Here is a 24,263-nt window from a genome sequence, read left to right on the forward strand (position 1 = left end):
TAATTTAAACTCAATCTTAGAAGCATTAAACTTAACTCTATGTTTTGCTTCATCATTCTGTCAACATGTGTTTATTGAATGTCTACTTTATACAAGACACTGTGTTAAACTTTCTTTAAACTAAAATCTATAAAGGTTCTGTATACCTTTATACAGAACCTTTATAAAGGTATACAGAACCTTTAAATTAAATCAATATAATTTAGTAAGTAGAATCGGGTTATCTGTAACACCAGATTGTGTGAACCATCATATGAAGGGCCTACAGAGTTCAAGGGCAGGAAGGAGGGAAAGAGTCTGACTTGGTTCATTAGGAAATTCATCTTGCAGGAAATGACATATGAGCTGGCCCTCCATGAAGCCTGGATGGAATTCAAATGGTAAATACCAGGATAAGAGAGTACTCCAGAGGGAACAACACAAACAAAAATAGGGAAATGGCAAATATAATATTTCAAAGTTAGGGCATTTTAACTTTTTTACCTACCTTGTTCTAGATAAGGCTTCAAGTATTCCACAAGAATACATGAATTACAAGGTAATGTGATTAACAATTACATTGAAGAAACATTTCAGGTATCAATTGAGTTTAGGTGGCTAATAGTAAAAAGTTGGAAAAGTAAATTGGGGTCAGAGTTATGTGGGTTTGAAATGCCAAATTACAAAAATTTTATTTTATTCATATGCTATTAGGAACTGTAGAAACTGTATGAGCAGGAGTTAAAAGGATATGAACCAGGCACTTGAAAGAGCACCCAGGCAGTAGGTTTGAAGGTGGCTTGAAATGAAGGGTAAAAGTATGCAGGAGAGGACTAATTGCAGGAAGGGAATCTAAACTGGAGTGAAAACATTTTATGACAAGATTGTGGAAGTTGGAATGCGAAGGAAGAGAAAGATGTGAGAGGTAAGAATAGAAGCATTCAGGAAAATTGTTTCTTTTTGTTCATTTTTTGTTTTTTTTTTTTTAATTAAAGCAGGAACAGAAAGGAAATATATGTAGAGTAAATAAGGTTTATTTTACTTTATGTCTGTTTGTTTGTTTGTTTTAATTTAATATAGATTTAATTTCTCAAGGTTTTTGCTTGTAGTTGTAACCTCATCCTCTTCAGCACAACTGCCTCCAGCCACAGGTCTAGGGGATAAGGGGGAGGCAGACAGGAGATTGGACTCCCTCTTTATTTAAGCAGGATTGAAGGACTTTGGGGGGAATACAGATGTGTGCATGTAATAAATCTCAGCAGGGCTGTCTTGGTGAGATTCACAGTGCAGGATTTGGACTAGAGAGATGAAAATAATTCAATTTGGCACTCTGTAGCTATAAAGAACCTTTCAACTGAGAATGCCTGAATACATTCAACTTTCAATTAGCTATGCTAATCAACCATCCACATTGTATGAATAGCAAATAACATAAAATAGCAGAAATATCACCTTACTTTAATATGTGCTTTTGAAAGCTTTGCGATTACCATGATAAATATTTAAAGGTAAGGTAAAAGTGAATACACAACAATGTTTCATTTCCCCAGTTAAAAGATTTTTGGGGATAAGAGAACAATTTGAAAAAAAAAAATATATATATATATATACACTTTGAAGCATATTGATTAAAATAGCCTGATGACTACTTATAATATTTAATACTTTGATTATACATGTTTAAATTTAAATATTAAATATTTGACACTATATTAAATATTTTACAAAACAATGCGAATTTATAAACTGTTACCACACTGGAATTTCGTGGAATAATTTTATCAAACTCTTCACATGATCTCAAACACTGGTAATTTCTCCATCACCCGGGTCCCCTTCTGAGCGCCTTCCTCTGTCTTCCAGAGCACAGTCTAGGAAAGTTATTATAATTGATTTTGAATTTATATATAATGCTATCCCTAAAATTAATATCCAATTGCAAGCACCCATTCACAAATTATTCTATTTTTTTTTCAATTATCCTGAAGGTATATTTTTATTGTCTTTTTTTTCAAAAATAGTTTTTAGAAGACTGTTTTTACAGTGAGATCCAACACTAACAAATGTGAGATAATTTGTTCAATAATAACTAAATTTATCTGCCTCCTTTTTTTTTAACTGACTGTCATGTGCTATCTATAATTATCCCAAACTAGCAGTTTGAAGTTATCCCAACCTAATATTCAAAATAAAATAATTGAAAAATCACTCCTTAATATGACAGGCTTTGCAAGAATTCAAATATATGACAATTCACCTTTTTTAGGATATGGGTTTTTCAATGAGAAAAAAGAAATGGCTTAGGGCCCGCTGAGTGGCTCAGTTGGTTAAGAGCCCGCTCAAGAGTGTGAGCTCTGAGCAATAGCAGTTCGATTCCCAGCCGGAGCTGAGCTGCCAATAGGTGGCAGGATGGCACAGCTAAAAAAAAAAAAAAAGATGGCTTACATTTAGTGGTAGATGATAATTGAGTATGAATGTGTCTAATATTTTGCAAATTTACATTTCAAACTATAGACTGAAATCAAAATATATCAACGCTCTTTACTCTAATTTACTTCTCCAACTGTCTTTCTCTTGGTTCCTCTTTGCTAGCTAAGCCTCTACTGTGGAGCAGAGAGGGTTATATGGGGATAACTCACACGTTAGTTACATAATTTGTGGGGCCTCATGCAAATAAATAAAATATTATTAAGAATTTCAAGACAATGGCAGCAGAGATAAGCGAAGTGTTAAGTCCTTCCAAGCATGGAGTCCTTTTTCACTGCTAAGACACATGTCCACATGCCCTGAAGTCAGTTGTAATAATACCGCTTACCTTGACTATGCGTTGAGGTAGGTGGTTGTGAAGACTGAGTGAAGCAAGGAAGGTTTAAATGAATTGACAACTTGCAACGGTGGCGTATGTGTAAAGGAGCTGTACATCCCTAAAGAATTCAAAAAGCCTACCTAAAACATCCAATTGAAATTTGTTGTGGTTTTGGAATATTTCTTCTGTCATTTGAGTTCATAAGCTGAAGCTGGTTAGATAGAGGGGAGGAAGGGGAGAAGGGAAGGAGGGAGGGGGAGAGAAAGAGAGAGAAATTGGGGGGGAAAGCATAGAAAGTAGTATCACCACACATTTCAAATTTCAAAGATTTTGGATAATTGGGAGTTTTCTGAGAGAAAAAAAAAGAATTGTTATTCTTCATTTGCATAAAGTACAAGAAGTCTAGGAAGCAAATTTTCCTATGGATGCTAACCAAATCATTTATTCCTAGGTAAATGGTCAGTTATTTGTCAGGGTTTTATTTCCACAAAATCACATAAGTCTTTTTACAAAAAACTTTTAATTTAATATGAAAAATAATTCACATTAGTAACCTAGTCATTTAAATCATAGAGGGTTTTCACAAGTGGAACAGAAATCACTCCTGTGACTTAAAAAAAAAGTCCTGTCTAGCTGAAGAAGAATCATATGAACATTTCCTGTTATGTGGAAAAATAACAAAGAGACATAAATTCAGAGATGGAAAATCAAAATGGGAATTGTGAGTGGGTGTAACAGTCTTAATTCCTCTGATGGATTATCTCTGGGAAGCTATCAATTTACACTGCTTTAAAATTAAAAAATTGGAAAAAAAAGTCACTGGAACATGCAAACCTATTTATTTTATACAATTATTTGATTAAATGTTTTTGCTAAAATTTTACAACACTCCACTGTAAAAATAAAATATATTGAAGGGAACATGTTGCCAAAACACTATACTTCCCTTGTTGGCATAGTGGGTTAGCAGTTAGTTTATCATGAAAGACAGGGTGACCTTCTGGAAAAAGAGTTGGATTTAACCAAGTATAACGAAAGGAGGGGTATGTCTGAGCTAATCACAAAAGCAAAAATGTGTGATCTTGTGAAACTATAAACAATTGTATGTTGTGTGGTACAACAGTAATTAAAAAATAGTTCATAAGTTCAAACAGACAATAATTTGTGGTAAACTTCCCTTAGAGAGAATGCTCTCTAAAAGCCTTGTATCTCCCCAATTTGCAGGAGCAGTGCCCAAACATGCAAAAGAATCTGGCAGTGTGGAAAACAATGACAGATGAGACAGGCCTCATGAAGGGACAAGCTTCAAAGCCACCCAAATACAGGCTCTGGGCCCATAGGTGTGTCACTCTTTCTATTTGAGCCTTGTTTCCCTCATCTAAACAACAAAGATAGTAATCTCACAGAGTCATCATAGGAATTCAAAATAATATAGTCCCTCTCATGGATTTCATGCCATAGGTTGTTTAAACATTTTAACAAATTAGAAATCAAGATGAGTCTTACAAATGATGGTAACTTAGACTGTATATAAAATTCCTGGCACTTGGAGGTACTCACTACCTACAAATCTCTGATTAGGTTTGTGTTGTCCTTTTTCATCCTGTATTTCAGTAATCTCAGGCATTTCCAATGTGTCACCTACACAGTGCAGATTTTTAATTCTTTCACATCAGACTCAATTCCCCACCTGAATTTGAGCAGAGAGAATAAACGTTCTCAACTAGGTGACCGTGGGGAATTTGCTTATTCTGAGTGCATATTGGTTATAAACACATAAAGTGGCAAGAATGCCTTCTCTATAGGGTCACTGTGATGACTAGATGAGAAGAGTTGTGTGGTAAATGTACCTAGCAGAGTGCTGAAAAATGGGTGGGAAGATACAGTGAAAAAAAGGTGTGCTGTTTGGAAATGGACAGACTTGCCTTCAGAACCATGTGATCCATTCAAGGTTTATAAATTTGGATGTCATTAACATTCTCTTTTTGAATCTCTCAGTTTTATTTTCTCATTTATAGAATGAAGATGCTAATAAAATCAGCACAAATTGTTTCATTTATTAAATAAATGTATTAACATGTTAATGATATAGTTATAGGTTCATTCATTTTTTTGAAATGTATATATGCTTAAGTATATAAAATACATATTATCAATAATATATATTGCATAATTAATATCATATATTAATTCTCATAACCATCGTGAGGTGGGTATTATTATCCCCAACTTATTGAAGTGTTTTGTGTGTGTGTGTGTGTGTGTGTGTGTGTGTGTGTGTGTATTATTGAGCACCTACCATACACCACTCATCTAGGCTCTACAGATTCAGACATAATGTATGTCAATTTCTTAACTTTATAACCATCTTATGCCTCCTTCTGCCTCTTTTTCCTCATCTGTGAAAAGCACAATATTGTCTACATTAAAGGATTGTTCTAATGAGCTAATATGTATAAGTGCTTGGAAGAGTGGCAGCAGAGACTAAGGTTCAGATGTTATCACTGTCAGTTTCATGCTGCATTGTGTAGTGGTTAGGGCTCTGGAACCAGATTGGTGGGGCTAAAGTTCCAGGTCTACCGCCTACCAGCTGTGTGACCTTGGGCTATGACTTAACCTCTCTGGGCTTCTGCTTTGCTTTCGATAAGTTGGGAATAATAATACCCACCTCATGATGGTTATGGGAATTAAATATTGTGATATTTGTATAGCACTTAGTGTCTGGCACATAATAAGCTCTGTGAAGGTATTTGTCAAATCAAATTAATAAATAAACTTGTGCTGCCATTTATATGAAGTTCTAGAACAGGCAAAACATATCTATTGTGATAGAAATCAGATCAGTGATTTCCTATGGTGGGTGATGGGGGTAGATATATTGCAAAGGAGTAACAAGGAAATTCTTAAAGTGAAGGCAATGTTCTGTACCTTGATCAAGATGGTGGCTACACAGGTATTTGTCCGAATTCATAAAATTGCATACTTAGAAATGAGTGCATTTTATTACATGTATATTATACTTCAATAAAGCTGAAAAAAAACAACAACCTTATTGACAAAAAGTCCTTTCTCTAGCAGCACACAGGCTGAAATACAAATGGTCAGGGAAAAAAGAATGTGAGCTTGTATAAGATGCATAAGGCGGCCATATCTTAGGTGAGGTCCTCCAGTGTGTGTGGTTCGGAGCAATGGCTTTGAAACCTGGTGGACCAGACTAGGATACTTATACTTATTAGGTATGTGATAAAAGAATAAACATCACTCCTATATAATAGATGAGACAAATGAAAAATGTGCCCTTGGTCGATCCCATCACTCTTTTGAACATTAGTTTCCTCCTTTGTGAGTTATGGAAATTAGGCCCTTCCTGAGGCCTTTCATTTCTAAAATTCTTTGGGTCTTGACTTAGAAATACCATGATAATCAGTCAGAGATAGACCTGAAAATTCTTTTCTTTCCTTCCTTTTCTTTTTTTTTTTTAACTTTTAATCTTCAGGGTCAGTACTAATTAGAGGCAATTTAAATGAAGGCAGTCATGAGTAATTTTTCATCTCTCGGAGAACCTATAGCGTTAAAAGCTTTATTTGTAAATTGGTAGTTTTTAGTTATTTCTTCAAAATGCTATTGTCTGTGCATATGATGTCTGATTCACTGAGGTTTAATTTGCTTTGGGGGTCTTAAAAAAATCAACTGTACAGCAGTGCCATTAGATTCCTCAAATTCCATTTGATGTAGCACTCATTATCAAAAGGTTAATGCTAGAAATAATGCTAGCCTCACATGCCGTTACTGAATGTTTGAGTGATGAGAGGTGAGCTGGTGCTTGTACTAAAGACAACTTATTTCTGCTTGAAAAATGTCAGAAGCATCAAACTGCTCAAATATTTAGAAGCTATTTGAAAATAGTTTTTTGTTATATATGTATTTTTTTCAACATCGCTTATTTAATTTATGCTTACACAAAAAAAGTAAGTTGTTTTTTTTTTTTAATTCTGGGTATGGTGTATATAATGAAGTTGATTTTTAAAAATATACATATAGTTGCTTCCCTCTACTTTTGCACAAAAGCTTTTGTTCATCCTTATCTACAGATGAGCTTTTCAGAACTGTGTAATGCAGGTTTTTACACAGATATTTAAGACAATTATGAAAAATGTGTCCCTCGGTGTGTCGTTATAACTATATCTTACCATTGTGCAGTATAAATGAGAAATTTAGAAGGGTATATAGCCTCATGCATAAGGCCATAAATATATACTAAGCGCTTTCTTTTTCCTTAATAGTTCCAATTATCTCATTAATATTTGTTTAGATGCAGCAAGCAAAGAATATACTTTGTAACATCTGTTTGTGGAAAGGGTTTTCACTGAATCACAATTGGCCACTAATAGCTGCAACAAAGAAAATTATGAGAAGATTGTTTCTAGAGCACAAATGCTTTTTGGCTGTTGTTTTCCAGCAGTGAATATGCGATTCGAGAACAAAAAAAAAAATAAATAAAATAAACATTAAAGAGAGAAACACTGTAGCTGCCCTGGCTGTGTATGTCACATATTCTGTGAATGAGGGCATCATTTTGCTACTGGATAGCTAAACAACTGCTTACGTGATCGATAAAGAATATTATCTTAAATCATGGCCTGAATTCCCAATATCATACATAAAATCAATAAAACACACAAAGAAGGGGACTGAAATTTTCCACTAAAACATTGCCTGCTGCTTTGGAAAATAATATTTAGTAGGTTGGATTTTTTGCTGTTGTTCTTTTACTAATTATGAGCTCAGTGGCAGTTTATTCTGCAGTAAATCTGCTGGTGTGAGATTAAACCTGTTATTGAACAGAGTTTTGAATCTACTGCAAGGCACTCATCACTGCTGGAGAGTGAACATTGCTGTTATCTCATTTAAAAGTTGGCCAGCAAAGCAGCCCATTTGTTTAAAATGCAATTAAGCTGGTGTCTTGAAGAGAAATTAGCAAGGAGTACTTCATTTTGGAGGCATAAGAGGTCTGTTCGTAGACACATTAATCCTGCGATTTGGGACATCACTGCAGTGTGGGACTCTGTTCGGAAACGCTGTTCGGAACACACAGGCACAAAGGGGGAAAGCTGGGTGGGGAGAAGGGTCAGTTCTGCTCTTCATCAAAAGGAACCACGTACACGTGTTCACATCCCAAACCCCCAGCACAGCCTTGCATTTCACACGCACCAACTGCAGAAATTAAAAAGCAAGTCAAATAAATTTTGCTGCTGAACTGAATAAAAAAGGTCAGCCGTTTTTCACATGCATATACGTAGGACACCACCTGTTTTTAGAAGAAAATACATAGTAATTTCACTGCTGAATAATTGTTTTTAAAATGCTTAATATTGAATCAGTTTTAATTTCACGATGCAATGATTACTACAAATACAATGGATGAAAATTTGTCATGAAATTTCTCAGAGAATCAGATATATGAAACAGAAAACTTTTTTTTTTTTTTAACCAACACACTTTTAGATTTCTTTTGTGAATACTGTTTCTCATTCTAGAAAAAAAAATGTTTGGTGATGTTACCAAATATAATATTTTGAAAAAAAAACAAAAAAAAACACAAAGATTTTAGTTTATAAAAAAAGGCAAGGTACTTGATATTTACTTATTTCTTCAGGTAGTAACAATAATAAACTGTAGCATGAGATTAAAAAATAAAACTGAAGTTTGAGGTAATTACTTAGATGAGTCAAGCAAAAATCAATCTAAATTATGGTAATCCTTCACAAAAACAACTGAATTCTGTGATGTCTGTAATATCAGGTGTTTATCCTCCTTTCTGCATGACTTTTCAGAAAGCAAATGCCGTTAGGATATTTGTGTGCTGTAAAAATTAAAAGTGTGCCTATTTCTCCCAGCCACCCTTCTTTATTTTGGTTTATACTTCCAAAGGTAGAGGAATAAGCAGCTCATTTTAATGTTTCAATCAATCCTATGTGCTGAAGGAGCACATGCAGTGAAATTTCAGCTCTGCAGAGCTCTCTGTTGACTCATAGAGAGTTGCAGATTAACTCCGTAAAAGCCAGAATTGTTTTTAAAATCAGTTTTGCTGCGAGTCTTTCTAAAATATACCCTGTACTACCTGTCATCAGAATATACTAACTCAATATCACTGCTTCTTATGAATCAGGATCATCATTATATATATATATATATATATATATATATATATATATATATATATATATATATATATATCAGTTGTTAGGATAAACATATACACACACATGCGCGCGCGCGCGGAAACTGCTTGTGTTTTTTTCATGGATCCTAGGTTGAAGTGCCCCAGGCAAATTTAATAAAATCCTATTGAAGATGCAGACACTGTAACCACTTCAAAGATAGTTCATTCAAATTATTATCTAACCTGTTTCTAAGCTCCTTGAAGGCAGGGGTGGGCTGCATTCATGTTTGTCAGCCTAACTCTAACCACAGCACCGGGATCATTTTGAACACAATGAATAACTGATTTTTTTCCCCTGTGCTGTAAAAATGTGGGTTGTTCTTTATTCTTCCTTTTCGATACTAATTAATGACACCCATCATATCTGATATTTTACAAACTCTTTCCTATTTTATTTCCTCTTTTGTCATTATTATTACTGTTGTTTTCTTTGGACAGCCCCAAAGGCCACCACCCTCTAGGGGCTGCTACCAGCCTGCTGAATATCTCCTTTCTTTCTTTACTTGCTAGCAAATGCTTTATCACCTCTCTTTTCTCTCCTCAGCGTATGTCTTGCTATAATAGAAAATGAATTTTTGCTTCTCCATGAAACACTTGCTTTCTTAATGCAAACTACATTTGGGTCTAAATCAAATTTAAATTCACTACAATATTGAAAATGCAATTTAAAAAAAGTTAATTTGTATTTTTTTGACTATGTGTGTTTGGACTTTTTCACCCTTTCCCTTTTTTAAAAAAATTTATTTTTTAAACAACTATTCATTTAACAGCCAGTTGAATTTTACATCTTGTAAATATACCTTTGTTATTTCTTGTGCATTTTCTACAAAGTCCTTAATGTTTATCCTAATTGTTCATGATCTTCATATGTTAATAATTTAAGGTTAAGAATATGAACTCTTTGTGTCATAGTTCTTGAAAATATTGATTCAGTTTGCTTTTTCCTGTTTAATTCAGTTTGGAATTAGTTCAAAAGTTTCAAATTGTGATATAGTTATATCCATATATCTTTCCCTTTGCTCTTTCCTTTCACATTAAGAAATCAGAGAAATATTCACCAATATTATCTTCTAGTTCTTCATGGTTGGAATTTTTATATTTAACTTTTTGTTCCACTTGGAAGGTATTTTCATAAATGGCTTGAGATCAGAAACTGAATGGATTTTTATCCAAATAACCAACCAATTGCCCCAGCTCTATTTATTGAATAATTTTTTTTTCCTCTCCCCACAGATTTGTTATGCCTCCTTTATCATCTGTGGTCTGTTACTAGGCTATGTGCCAATCACCTAGGAACCATCTTTAAAAGCAGATGGGGCAGTATTATGAAGTACAGGAAAAACAAGGATGCACATGCCCAAGCCATTGAGTGTTTAGTTTGTTGTGAGATACTGACCTGCCCCAAATGTTCCATATAGCTTTCTGTGTGGTTTTATCAGCCTCTCCTCGGCTGTGTACATAATGCAAAAAAGCCCTGCTACTCCATGCAATAATGTTTCATTAAAAAAGAAAGTTAGTAAGCAAATCACCAGGATGCTGGAAGTATGTTGAAAAAAAAATCTGTAAGTCAGAAGGCAGGCTTTTAGTTCATACTTACACTTTGGGAATGTTTATTATCAAAATATAATTGCCTTGCATCCCACAAATGGGAAAAGATATTTTCAATACATTTATCTGACAAAGACTTGTATCTGGAAATCAATGAGATAAAAATAGACAGCTTAATAAAAAATGGAAAAATATTTGAATGTATACTTTAATAAGGAAGATATCGAAGTGGCTAATGAGTATATGATGAGGTACTTGATTTAACTAGTCATTAGAGAAATGCATATTAAAACATCAATGAGATACACAATCACCCATCAGGAATGGCAAAAAATAAAATAAATACCAAGTATATGTTTGGTGAAGATATTAAGAAACAGCAACTTTTGTATCTATGGGGGAATGTAAATAAGTATAACCACTTAGATAATTATATGGTAACATCCACTAAAGTTGAGCAAAAGCATATGCTATGACCCAGAAATTATACTCCCAGGTATATACCCACAATAGGTGCATTTTTCATGATCACCAAAAGACATGTACTCGGAAATATATAGCTCTTCATAGTAGCCTTATACTGGAAACAGCCCAAATTTCCATCACTAGTAGAATGATAAATATATCACAATATATCCAGAGAATGGAATACTATATAGCAATGTTTCTGAAAATGAGTGTGTATCAGGGTCACCTGGAAGGTTTGTTAAAATACAGATGGCTGTGCCACACCCCCAGAGTTTCTGATTCAGCACGTCAAAGGGGGGGGGGTGGCTCAAGAATGTGCTCAGAAATTTGCATTTCTCACAAGCTGCTATGATACTGATACTAGTAACCTGAGGACACATTTTGAGAGTCACTGTGACATGCAGTGAGAGCGAACAATCTATCGCTACCACAACAAATCTCACAAACCCGCTATGGAGCGCAAGCAGCCAGGCATTGATATACAGGCAAAAACAGGCCAAACAATTCATGGTGTTACAAGTTAGGACAGTGGCTCTGCTTGGAGGAGTAGCACTAATAAGAAAGAGGCCAGACAAGTCCTTCTGGGGCATTGGCGCTATTTTTCTTGACCTACATGCCTAATAGCTAGCTAGCTAGATTTCCAGACACAAACTACATTACATGTGTATAGGTCAGTAGAACCTATTGAAATATAAACAGTCCAAATATCTCCCTATTTGCCAGATTCAATCAAATAATAATGATGAAGAATAATTCTAATGCAGAGTATGTGCTCTTGTAATCAAACGCCAGATTTGAAACCTCAACCAAGGATTTCTAGCTATTAATGAGAATATGCCCAGAGCTGCTTGCTTCTGGCCCAGGTCTGCTCAGGTGAACACTTTTCCAAATGGACCCACAGGAAGCCACAGACAAGGTGCTGTCTCCTCTCTATAGCCTTCAAGTAACTTACCTACTGGCTTTTCGAGCTGCTGCCAAGTGGCAGTCTCCTACAGCTGCTTTAAACAGAAAAAAAGAGGTGAGGGAAGGAAACAAGCAAGTAAAAAAAGGAAGGAAAAAGAAAGAAATATTCCAAGGGTGAAGAAAAAGAAAAATGCCTTCTAGCTGACGCTGGACGACAGAAAGGCCCTTCAGAAAGAATAAGTGAAGACAGAGCACGGTCTTGAAAGGAGGAGAGAGAGGGCACACGTTTTATGGCTCTTGATGCCTTTTCCTTAGGGGGTAAACCTGAATATTGCCCCACACTCTGAAGATGGTAAAAAGGCTCCTTGGAGTTTATTACCCTTTATACTTTGCCGCTGCTATTGTCTCCCTGTCAGGGTCACTCCTCTTCAAAGCCAGGTTAACAAGACAAAAGTAGATCTTTTACAAGGTTAAAGTTGCGTTCACAAGGGAAAAAGAAAGCCTTCTATAAAGGCCCTATATTCGCTCCATCGTCTTTCCCCTGGTGTTCAGTATTTTTCACTGGCCTGAAGGTTAACCGCTTCCAGCTCCTGAGACATAGCATAATTTTACCTCATCAGCAGCCCCTGCGTGGCTAAATTTATTTGTTTTTACAAAGATGGCCTTATTAGACCTGGTAGTTATAATAGGTTAATTTATGAAAGGAAATGTGCCTATATGTTTAGACATTAATGTTTTATCCCAAAAAACACTGGGATAAAATTTAAAATGTTCAAGCAGAAAATAGGGGGAAAAAAAAAACACCAAACATAACATGGACACCTCTCTTTTCTGCTCATTTTCTTGGCATTTCTGTCCAAGCTAGTGGTGATGTTCATCAGCATTTTATGTAGGGACATTAACTCTCACTGCCAAAAGACACTGAAGGGGAGGGGAGTAGAAAGGAAGCATAGAAGAAATAGTAATGGTAATTGTCAACTTTACATGCAATAGTTCGAAATCCAGCGACCAACTTTACCCATAGCAGATGTAAACTATGAGGAAGAATGGACGCTTTTTGAATACATAGCTATAAATTATTTTTCAAAAGTATTGCACTGGATGCTATGGAGAGGTAAGGGACAGGGAGACAGAGTAAATAAATAAATAAATAAATAAATAAATAAATAAATAAATGCAAGGTCTCTTTCCTCAATAAGTTTCCAGCCTAGCAGCAAGTAATTAGGAAAATAAAAGAACAGGAGTCCCAAGATTAAGAGAAACAAAAGATAAAGATATGAGAGACAAAATGTATCTATATTGAAATAGACACTCAACAGGGTTTGCTTGAGATCTCAAAGCTGGTGACTGGTTCAAATCTATCTTGTTTAAAAATGACATTCCCTTGTCAGTGAAATAAACTATTATCTGTCTTTTGTAATTTTCAGAGTTCTTTCTTTCATAGTCTTTCTTTAATTCTTCAAATATGTTGTAAACATTTTCAGAGCTAGGACATACTTTGTTCCATTTATTTATTAGTATATATGATCTTACCTCTCCCCCACCCCCCAAAAAAGCCAAAAACTAATATATGGATTATAAAGACATGTGCAGAAAAATGAAATACAAATTACTGAACAAGCATAATTAGGCAAAGGGAAATTAAGAGAAGGAAGAATAATAGAGTCAGAGATCAAGTTAGTGACTAAAATCAATGCCATGTAATGTTACAGACGTGGAGGAAAGCAGACTGAACATTTGGTCTGTGCTTCCTAGGAGCTGGTTCAAAAAGGGAAACCCAATTGGCTCTTCACATGGCAGCTTTGTGTTCTTTTGAGAACACAAATTTCATCATCTCACACTGTTCCAACATGCTTAAAACCCTCAGTGTCTTCCCACCCCCACTTTCACTTCTTCCCTGATCTCACAAATGGGTCCAGTCCCTTATTCTCTGCCCTACGGGTACAATGAACTTCTTCACAGCACATATAATGGGTTCCTTTCAACATTGTCATAGGGTAATGTATTTCATTCCTCTCTCTCCAAGTCTTATCAAGTGAGGGATCATGTCTTTTTGTGCTCATCAGTGTATGCCTCCTGTCCATCACAGTGATCAGCATGTAGTGCAAATTTGGTTTTATAACACTTTCACTGAGATTACCACCCCCAATCCTTAGATTAATTGAATGCACTGTCATTATTAAGACTCAGTTGGCAAAATTTTGTAGAGACCCTCCAAATACCTTTGCCAAAAGTATCGCCATTGGTCCTAAATCTTAGATCCACCCCCTTTGGGACTCATAAACTCTCACTGTTTGAGATAGTCACAGGGTGTCCAATGCACATGGCCCTTGACTTTTTTGATCCTTAGTTAGTAAAAGGAGATAGATTATAAAGGCCTAATTGCTTCTATCAAAGTTAACCATGTTCTGGTAGAGCAGTCATTTCATTAGTATACTCCAGGGCGATGAAGACCTTAAGCAACATCCTTCATAACACAGAAATTTTGTCAATTGGAAAAGACACCTTTAGAAAGACTCTCTTCAACCTGGCTGAAAAAGTCCTTTTCAGGTACTGGGAACTAACCCTTGTGCTGCTGAACTGCAGGGAATAGACTCCTGGATTCATGTGACACACCTAAAGAAAGCACTTCAACCTGACTGGACCTGTATACCATCTGGTGACTTAAAGGTAAGGATTTCCTGAAATTGAAACAGTCCATGCCTGATGAAACAACTTTCCCAAGATGTCCAGACCAGGCCAGTTAGAGGTTTTAAAATATGCAGAAATCTCATTGTCATCTAGACTACTGACTGAGTCTGGATTCTCATCCAAATTCATAGTTTGAATTTGCAACCTACAGACTATATTATTGATAAGACATTTTGCTCCAAACAATTTCTTTTGAGACAATAATACTGTGTAATTCATGTTTTCTTCTTGCATTGTGTATCACCAAAGAACTTGTTGAATTTTTTTCATTTCTGAGTGTGACTTTGTCATATTCACTATTCTAAGATACAGACTTCAGATAGAAAATGACTGAGGGATCTCTCTCCTATCTCTACTTGCTCCTCAAATATGACCACAATAGGTTTCCAATCTATGCACTCTCCCTTTGATGTGGGAAAAGACATCCAGGAAAGGTCCTTCCTGGCATTGAGGGGCACAAGTCCACTGAATCTGTAAAAGCATGACTCATGATCAGTGATGCTTTCGAGTGTTGATCAAAAGGGGGAAATGTGAACATTAATAAGCAGAAACCTCATTTAAAATGGAATCAGGGGGCTAAAAGAAAGAACTCATGCATTTATCACTGAACACACACTACTGACCCCAAAAGGAAGAGACATACCTTGCATCTCTGACAGGAAGTGATAGTACTTTACTACCTCAGCAGAAGGAAGAAAAGATTCCTCCTTGCTCAGTAACAGCACAGCCAATGGGAGACTGCCATAACTCAGCCAATTAAAAGTCACCAATACTTCAAACTTTCAGTTTCCTCCAATGGACTCTTCGTTTACAACAGCTCCTCCCAAGTCCATAAAAGAGTGTTCATCTCCTTTGTTTTTCTGGACTTGTTGTACATGGTTCACCATAAGACAGCGTGTCCCTCTTTGTGATTCTTTTGTTCCTAATAAACCATTTTGCTGGACAAATATATGTCTGTCTATTTGTTTAAGGTCAACAGAGGCAAGCCACTATAAACAGTATAGGTGTCACATATAGAAGGGGTGGGGAGTGTCCACTTATCTGTCATCCATATTCTTTACACAGCTTATTAGTTGATTGAGTAGAAAACTGAAGTGACATGTATTTTACACAAACACAGAGTCATTATTACACTTGTTTTTGAAACCAGACCAGATATTTTGGTCTGACAAGTTTAGGAGCATTTAAATCTAGAGTTACTCACATGACTTTCCAGAGTTTTAGCTTCTGAGAATATGATCTGATACCTGGAAGACTGTTGGTTCTCTGGAAACTAAGACTACAGTTTTCTGGTTACTGAGAGTGCCAATGGCTAGAAAGTCTTTTGAAGAGAGCAGTAGTGAGCTAGTGGGATATCAGATGCAAGTGTGGCAGCATGGACACTAAGGACCACAGCTTTGGCTGCCAAGCTGAGTTGCTCTCAAGACTGAGTTTGGCACTGAGTAAGTGGGTGCCACCATTGGTGTCATCTCCATTCAGACTTCACATAGAGCTCTGGAAAGAAACCATGCAACATGTGGCCAGGATGGAATGGAGATATCTCCATTGTCTGACAATAGCATAATTCTGGGAATTTTGTACAATCAGTGGAGTGAACAGAAATCCCAGAATGAGTGATATTAGGATTCTTGACAATACTGATGAGTCAAATTTTTCTTGTATTCCAGTATTGTAGATCTCTGTTACACAAGGAAACCTCAGAGGTCCAAGGCATTTCTGGAGACTGGAAAAACATAGCGCAAATGTTTTCTTAGTAGGGTAATTAGAGCTAGCATTAGTCTAGTTTATTCCAATGCAAGGCGGGTTAAAAGATGCATCCAGGACAAATGACAAGTTTGAGGAAACAAAGAAGAAAAGGAAAATCAAAGTGAAAGTTAGCAGTAATTAATTAACACAGTTGTTTAAGATATGAAAGTACTCAATTTTACAAAGGTATTTGTATTTTCAATTAATTGTTAAACTGAGGTTTATAGTTAGAATATGTATTATGGTATTTTAATAAAGCATAACTTCCTGACTTAAAACTCTTTAATTTTTTCTCATTCCTTTCAGTATAAAGGAAACAGCTTTCTAAATGGTCTCCTTGCCATTTTCTTCTCCCCACCCCCAAACACTATCTTGCTCAACACAAAAGCCGAAGTGAGCTATTTAAATGGGAATGAAAGCATGACACTGCTCAGAACCTGCTAACAGCTGCTGCTGCTGCTGCTTCTTCTTCTTCTTCTTCTTCTTCTTCTTCTTCTTCTTCTTCTTCTTCTTCTTCTTCTTCTTCTTCTTCTTCTTTAGTTTTGGGCATATAAACAACTTCTTATTTCACTCAGAACAGAAGTCTTACAGTGGCCTACAAGGCTGCACAATGGACCTCACATACAATCTATCTCTCTGATCTCATCTCCTACTGTCCTCTTAATTACCTGAGTCATACTGGCCACCTTGCTGTTCTTTGCAAACTTCAGTCATGCTCTCTCCTTAGGGCCTTTGTACTTCCTTTTCCCTCTGCCTGCTCTTCCCATAGATATTCCCTTGGCTTGCTCTCACATTTAATTTGGGTCTCTGCTCAAAAGCCACCTTATCAGTAAGGCTACACCACAGCGCTGTATATAAATAGTAACCAACTTGAACCCTCCTGCTCACTCATCTTGTCTGTTTTATCCTTCTTCATAGTATTAACCACCTCTGACATTCCAGAAATGTGTCTATTTATTGTCTGCCTCCCTCCCAAGGAAATTGTTTCCCGGTGTTTGGTTAATACCTAGCTAGAACACTTAGTTCCTGGTTCATAGTATGCCATCAATGGGCATTTGCTAAGAAAATAAATAAAACCCACAATGGGAACTGCTATGTTGTGCCGGCGTAGATTGCTATCTAAGCTTCCATTCTCACCTCACAGTTCTCAGTTTCAGCTGTTCTGTCCACCTTTGAGTTCTTGCAAGATGCCATTCTCCTTTTAACTGTAAGAATTCTGTCCATATTTTTCTCTATGCTTGGACATTCTTCCTCACATTCTTCCTCTGATTGGTCCCTACTTATTTTATCCTTTAGAGCTAAGCCTGAATGCTATTTTGTCAGAGAGTCCTTTCTGATCATCCCGATTATGTTCAATAAAACATCTTTGTTGTGTTCTTCATGGACCTTAACACTCTTGCAATTTCCATCAATGCATTATCTTAGGAATTTTTGTCTTAATGCTCACCTATTCTAATAAACCACAAATTGTGGGAAGGTTTCCCTTATTCACCAATATATCTCTAATAACTAACAAATGCTGTCACAAAGTGGACATTTGAAAAAAAACACACATATATATTGAATGGGTAACTGAAGGGGGTATTTTGTGAGAAAATAATCTATAATAAATCAGTTACTGCCTTATGCCCTAATCACTCTTACTTCTTTAAAGTGGAGTTGGTTGCTCCTCATGCCCTTTAACTATGGGAATGTCCAGGTGTCACCATTCCCAGCATCACTAGGGACCAGTTTCCTAAAAGAAAATATGCACATTCCATAGGAAAACACTCAGCTTCATAAACAACAAATGTCAGCTTCATCCGTTAGGGAAACATGAGAATTATTTTAGTTTCTAGAGATTCTTCACCATACCTATAGAAACTAGGAATTGTTGAAGCTAAATTGGAAGAAAACTTTCGTGTGGAGGGACCAGCTAGGAACTATCACCAGGATGCTGGTAGCTGACCCCCAGATTCCTCCCTAGGTGGCATTACCTTAATGAATTTACCACGGTTATTGGTCTTAAAGGTACGAACACCGGATTTTATGAGTAAACACAGAAATAGTTAAATTCTTAAAGGTAAACTTATTATAACTGGATTCACTTGAAACTCATAGGTGAACTAGAAAGCCAAGTAACTAATTTATAAACAGGGAGCATTACTTTTTGTGACGAAGGTGCTTATATCTCCTGTTCAGGGCCACAGTTTTTCCATATGTAAGTATCTGGTAAGATGAATTGTGAAATCAAAGGACTGCTCAGTAACTGCAGAATCAGAACAGACAGTAGTCAGAAGACTGGAGGATGGTTCATCCAGACCTTATGAGGCCTGGTGACGAGGATGCTCATGACCTCCTGGTTTGTCTTCCCATCTCTTGGGTTGTGCAGGCAGTTGGAATCGCTGAAGCCAGTTTGCTACATGGCTGCCTGTTTCCTTTAGATGATATATGCTGACTGCAGATGTCACAATTTCACTAATTAAGTGATATCTTAGTATGTTCCCATGGAACTAGAAAACATTTTGCTAAGTGTTGTTTTCGAGTCATTTAATTCTCACAGGGCAACCTTGTTTCCCTTTAAGTACTTCGGGAGACCTCATTGCTCAACCTTAAGGGCTTGGGAATTACATGGAAATAAATTACTCTTACTCTCTCCTAAGACAATGGAAATGTCTATAACTCACTAGATACTACAGGGGTATTCTGCAAGTGACTGTTCTATATAACATTTTCCTATTCTACTAGGGAAAAAAATTCTCAAAAACCTCCCTATTCATTCTGAATAATGGCTGGCAGAGAATTCAAGTTGTAGCCAGGAAGACAGAGGTATGGAGTAGGGCCAGAAACACATGTTGTACCATGTAGACAAATTCAGCTTCTTCCATAGAAACGAGATTCCACTTATTGTTTCCTTGAAATGGAAAAAGATGAGGTGGTAGAACACGACTGCGTATGTGTGAATGTCTGTGTAAGTACAGTGTGATCACCTCCCTGCTGACATTTGGGTCACAAAGCACCTTGTCTTCCTCCTCATGGTCATGCTGCCATCCTGAATGAAAATCGACCCAACTTCAATACCATATATACCTTTCTAACTGAGCCTGACTAGTACTAAATATCAAAGCCTCTTTTAGTGGGTAGACAAGGGGAGTCCCTGATCTGATAGTAGATTTGGCCAAAGACACAGCCTTCCAATCCCTCCCAGGTTAGTTCTAGGATATTCCTCTTTAGGATGAATACTATCACAAATGGGCCAAAAAACACCACACTCTGTCTTCGCCCTTGCAGAGAGACAGTGGCAGACCAAGACATTTTAAAGCCTTTATGTGGAGCCTCCTGAGTCAGGATGAATAGCTCTCAGCTGAAACTGCCAATGGATAAAAGCTCTCTTTATAAATGGTCTTTCGATAAAAAAAGTTTTGGAATTCTTAGAATTATAACCCTTCAGCCAAATCCCATTCTGTTCTATTTCTGCCTTTGAAATATAGGGAACTACAGAGGTAAAGCCATTCTGGAAAGAAGGGAGGGGACGTTGGCTCTGGAGGGGAGAAAAATGACTTAGTGTTCTTTGTTTGAAAAAAAAAAAAGTCTAGTTTTTGAACAGAGGCGTCTATGAAATGAAAGCAACTCTCAAGGGGAAAGTTCGGATGCCACTGCGATTGGGAAGCTGGCGCTGATGGCAGCCTTGCCATGCAGCAGGTGTGGCAGACCCTGTTGTCACGCACCATGAAAGTTCAGGCCAAGCTCTGTGTTATAAGATCAGGCAGGGAGCAATTAGACAGTGTTAGGAGCTGTCTCTCACAGCTCCTCTCAAAGTAACCTTAATAATTGTTCCAGTTGTGGCTACAGGCCATTTACTGCCCATTTTTTCCTTATTTACTATTTTATTAAGCATTTCCTTACATTCTATCTTCAAAGAGTTTAATAGCCGTTAATCGGGTAATTGTCACATTACTGCAAGGAAATTCACTACCAGTGTCAGATGCCAGAAGAAGAAAATAGGGGCACTGAGAGGTTAAGTGAATTGCTCAAATTTACTTAATCCAGTCACCAGAGCAGAAGGGTAAACGCTCTTCATATATGAGACTTTGTCTGTGAACCCTGCTACTGGGTGGCCACTTTAATTTTAATTTTTGAATGATTTTTTTGGTCACATTTGTTATCTAGTTTTTCTCTATTTTCCAGAGTAAGGATCTTTCAGGGGCTTGCATCGCCATGTCCAGAACAGGTGTGTTCCCAGACATCACATTCAGAACAAGGCGCCTTTTAGAAATTACTGCTGGAGAGCACAAGTATTACAAAATAACTCCCTTTTTACTTCTCTGCATTACAAAAAAGAAATGTATATTTTAAACCCAGTATCACAAGAAAACTGCACACAGAAAACACTTATGCACACAAATTTGAAAATATCACACACACACACACACACACACACACACACACACACACACACACACACTTCCTTTACCCCAGGCAGGCCATTGCTGTCTTGACTCTAGTTACGCTGAGTTAATAAGCTACAGGGAAGATCCTGATATTAAGTCAAAACACAAAACTAAAGATTTAGTTCCCAGACCCAGCAGTTTGTAATATTTTCAATAAATACACTGCAAAGAAAATTCATCCTCCCAAGTTTTTCTCAGACCCTTTTTCTTCCTTTGGGGGTAAAAAAATAACATGAGTTCATGAAGTTAGATATAGCTAATAAATAAGAGTTCCAGAAAAATTATAAATGTTAGTAGTCAGTAAAATATTTTAAAGGAATAGAAAGTTAAGCTTTCTCATCATGCTTTGTCTTTCCACACTTAAGACTCATTTTTAATTTAGGTAAAAACAAAACAAAACAGGACAACAAATGGAAAGTAAAGATCTTCAGATCTTCAGTAAACCAAGGTTGGTACCATCTTAAGATCTTTTTAATGTCCCAAATTTCATGACTTACTGGTTCTCAAAACAGCTCCTATAAATAATTTAAAATGGATTTAAAATAAAATTTGAATTAACTCTATTCAAGTAAGAGAAAAATTAAAATTGAAAATAAATTATTTTCTTTTACCCCCAAATAATCATAAACAGAACACGTGAGCCTGAGACAGAGTAGCAGTTAAGACCTAAATCAATCTAAGCTGGCCTTGTGGACATGGCCTTTAAATTTGGGAACTAAAGGTGAGTACTGGCTAGCCAGTAGGTAGAAGGGAAGAGTAGAATAGACAGAGAGAAGGAGTATTCCAAAAGGAGGAAACAGCTTGTCTGAAGATCAGAAGAGAAAAAGAGTAATACATGGATGAAAGACAGTTAATATTGTTTGTGTACTGAGTGTGAATAAATGGGTGAAGAGAGAGAGATATGAAACAAGACTGGAAAGAGACTGGGAGCCAGAGCAAGAAGGGATTCAGTCTAAGGGCTCATTTGGTTAAGGAAGAGAGAGTCAGAGGGTGACCTCATCTCTTTCCATTAACTGTAAAATGAAATAAACTAAATAAGGAATCCAGAAGAATATAAAATCTATTCCTCACTTCATATTTAAGCAATCTGAGGTGTCCATTACAGAGTTTACAAAGTGGTGGTGATTCAAAAGTGGCTTTCCTAGACTATTCAAAATAAGACATTAGTTAATCTTGAGATGTGTCGGAAGCCACCATCTACAAATATCAGACAGCTGACTCCTTGGACTAGCATTATTATATTCTCTTCCCCTTCCACGCAAACTTGTCCTAGTATTTTAACACCCTCACCCACTGCCAGCTTTCTAAATCCAAAGTATTAGGTCTGAAAATGAGTTACTAGTCAGTCTCAACTTCAATTAAGGCTTTGCAGAGTCTTTGTTTAGGGGACTCAGCCTCTCCTTTAGTTGAGTATTCTTGGTCTGAGAACTGGCTCAAGCCTAAAAGTTGGGTGAGAGATTATGTTTTCACTACAACAGTTAACATAAGTTGTCTTTTTACCCATTCTTGTTATATTTCTGGTTATATAACCCAAGCAATATCTTTGCTGACTGCCCATCTATCTTAGCCCTAGGAATGCCATGGTCTATTATCATTGCCACAGATCCCTGTATCAGGGCTGTCTTCATGGGTGTGCAATGGAAGAGGGCCCTACGCTCAGAAGGCTCCCATATAGGTTTAGTGCTCTGCAGCTGCCATCTTAAATTTTTAATAATATTGAGCAAGGGGCTTGCATTTTTATTTTGCACTGGGCCCTGCAAATTATGCAACCAATTCTGTTCCATGTTTCAAAGCCTGTAGGATACCATTAAGGTCATTTTTCCCTTTAACTTACACCCACCATGCCTCTGATGGTTATGTGATTTACCTGGTCTCTGCTGCTCCAGAGTCCTATGATCCACTAGGGAGTTCATTGCAGCATCTCTTAGAGCTCACTCTGGCCTCTGTAAAACATCTACTCCTGAGATTATCAGCTATGCGGATGCCCCCTCATGTGCATATTTCTTATTGTTTTAGTGAAGAGATTGAATTCTGAGCCTCCCAGAAAACATACTTATCTGATGGATTCTCAGGTCTAATACAGTAAATCTGCACTTGCATGCTGCATCTCTCAGGTCCTTTAAAACCTTCCTCAACACTCTGCAAATGTATATCAGGCATATCTACCTCCTACCATAGGTCATCATTTTTACCCAAGCTTCATGTTAAGACCACCCCTAGGTGTCCTTGCCAGGACATTGAATACTGAGTCACAGGATATTGTCCCCATATTAATAAATGTCTCCTCTCCAACCTTAGATTCACTGCACATCCCTCGTTCATAATCTTCAAGATCCATTTCTAGGCATATTCCAGGGCCATTTGCAATGTATTGGCCAGATGCTTTTCCTCTTTTATTAAAAACCCTTTTCTTCCCATAACACAGATAGTACCTCCCCAATGGGGTCATGCTGAGATGCATCTTTAGTCATTGATCTAAAGGCACAGAGGCAGCAGGGCATAGGTCTTGAGAAAGTTCAGTATCATCATGAGAGGCAGGTCCCTCAAGTGCAGCCTATGTGTGGCCTCTGGATGAGGGGAAGCTCCCTCTCCTGGTAAGTATGTCAACCCAAAGGGTTCTAAACATCGGAGGGTTCAAGTGTACAGATACAGATGTCTTCCTCTGAGGTTTTAGGGTCCCTATCAGCACCCTAAGCAAACATAGGAAGCTCCCTGGGGCTGTGTTTAGTTGGTTGGTTGTTTTTTTTTATTTTTTTAATTTTTTTTCTTTTGTAACTTCACTACTCTCCTAATCAAATCCTGGTCATGATTTTTACAACACTCTCTCCTCCAACAATAAGGATTTGAGTTTCTTTAATGCAGCCATACATTTTGGGCTTTCATACCATGCTTTAGACTGATAGCTGGCTTCCCTGAATCTGTCATTTTCTTCCTCTAGATCTTTGATGGCAGGTTACAAAAACCAACCCCTTCAGAGTTTTTGTAATCATAATTTTCACCATATCTCTGCAATACATAAAACAGGTCACTCCTTTCCATCTGTATCTTGTCTCACTACAGGTGGGTATCTTAATATTTCTTTACTATAACATGCCAGGCATTATCACCACCTCACTCATCAGTGGCACTGATGTCCTCATTCTATACAGCCAGCAAAAGATCAAATTCCAGAATCACATTCTAAGAATCCACTTCCTAGGGTTACTTTCATTATCAACTGCTTTCATTTTACCCTTCAGAAGCAGACACTGAGAATAGGTTTCAAGTTCAAGTAATTTATTTGTAAGGCTGATGCAAGGAAACACTATGGGGAAGTAAAGAAGTGATACAGAGAAGGGAGAAAAGCCAATCAAAGGTGCTATACCTGCAAATTTACTCTCGCTGGGCAACCACGGGAGACAGTGTGGGACACGTGTCTCAGAATTATCCCACCTGAAGGTTAAGCAAGCAGGAATATTCATCTACTCCC

The 24,263-nt window shown here is 37.0% G+C and overlaps 1 long non-coding RNA gene across 2 annotated transcripts in view; it reads left to right on the forward strand.

The window, feature by feature from the left end:
* Nucleotides 1-24,263, forward strand: part of LOC109385435 (uncharacterized) — a 336,203-nt gene that overhangs the window by 246,144 nt on the left and 65,796 nt on the right. Inside the window, exon 4 of one of the 2 annotated variants that reach the window (XR_002124620.1) lies at nt 14,514-14,585. The exons of the other annotated variant lie outside the window; for it this stretch is intronic. This is a non-coding gene — a long non-coding RNA (uncharacterized LOC109385435). Of the gene's footprint in view, nt 1-14,513; nt 14,586-24,263 lie in introns of those variants that run through there. 2 annotated transcript variants of the gene reach the window in all.

Source organism: Hipposideros armiger, unplaced genomic scaffold (assembly GCF_001890085.2).
Source record: "Hipposideros armiger isolate ML-2016 unplaced genomic scaffold, ASM189008v1 scaffold_115, whole genome shotgun sequence".
Lineage (NCBI taxonomy): Eukaryota > Metazoa > Chordata > Mammalia > Chiroptera > Hipposideridae > Hipposideros > Hipposideros armiger.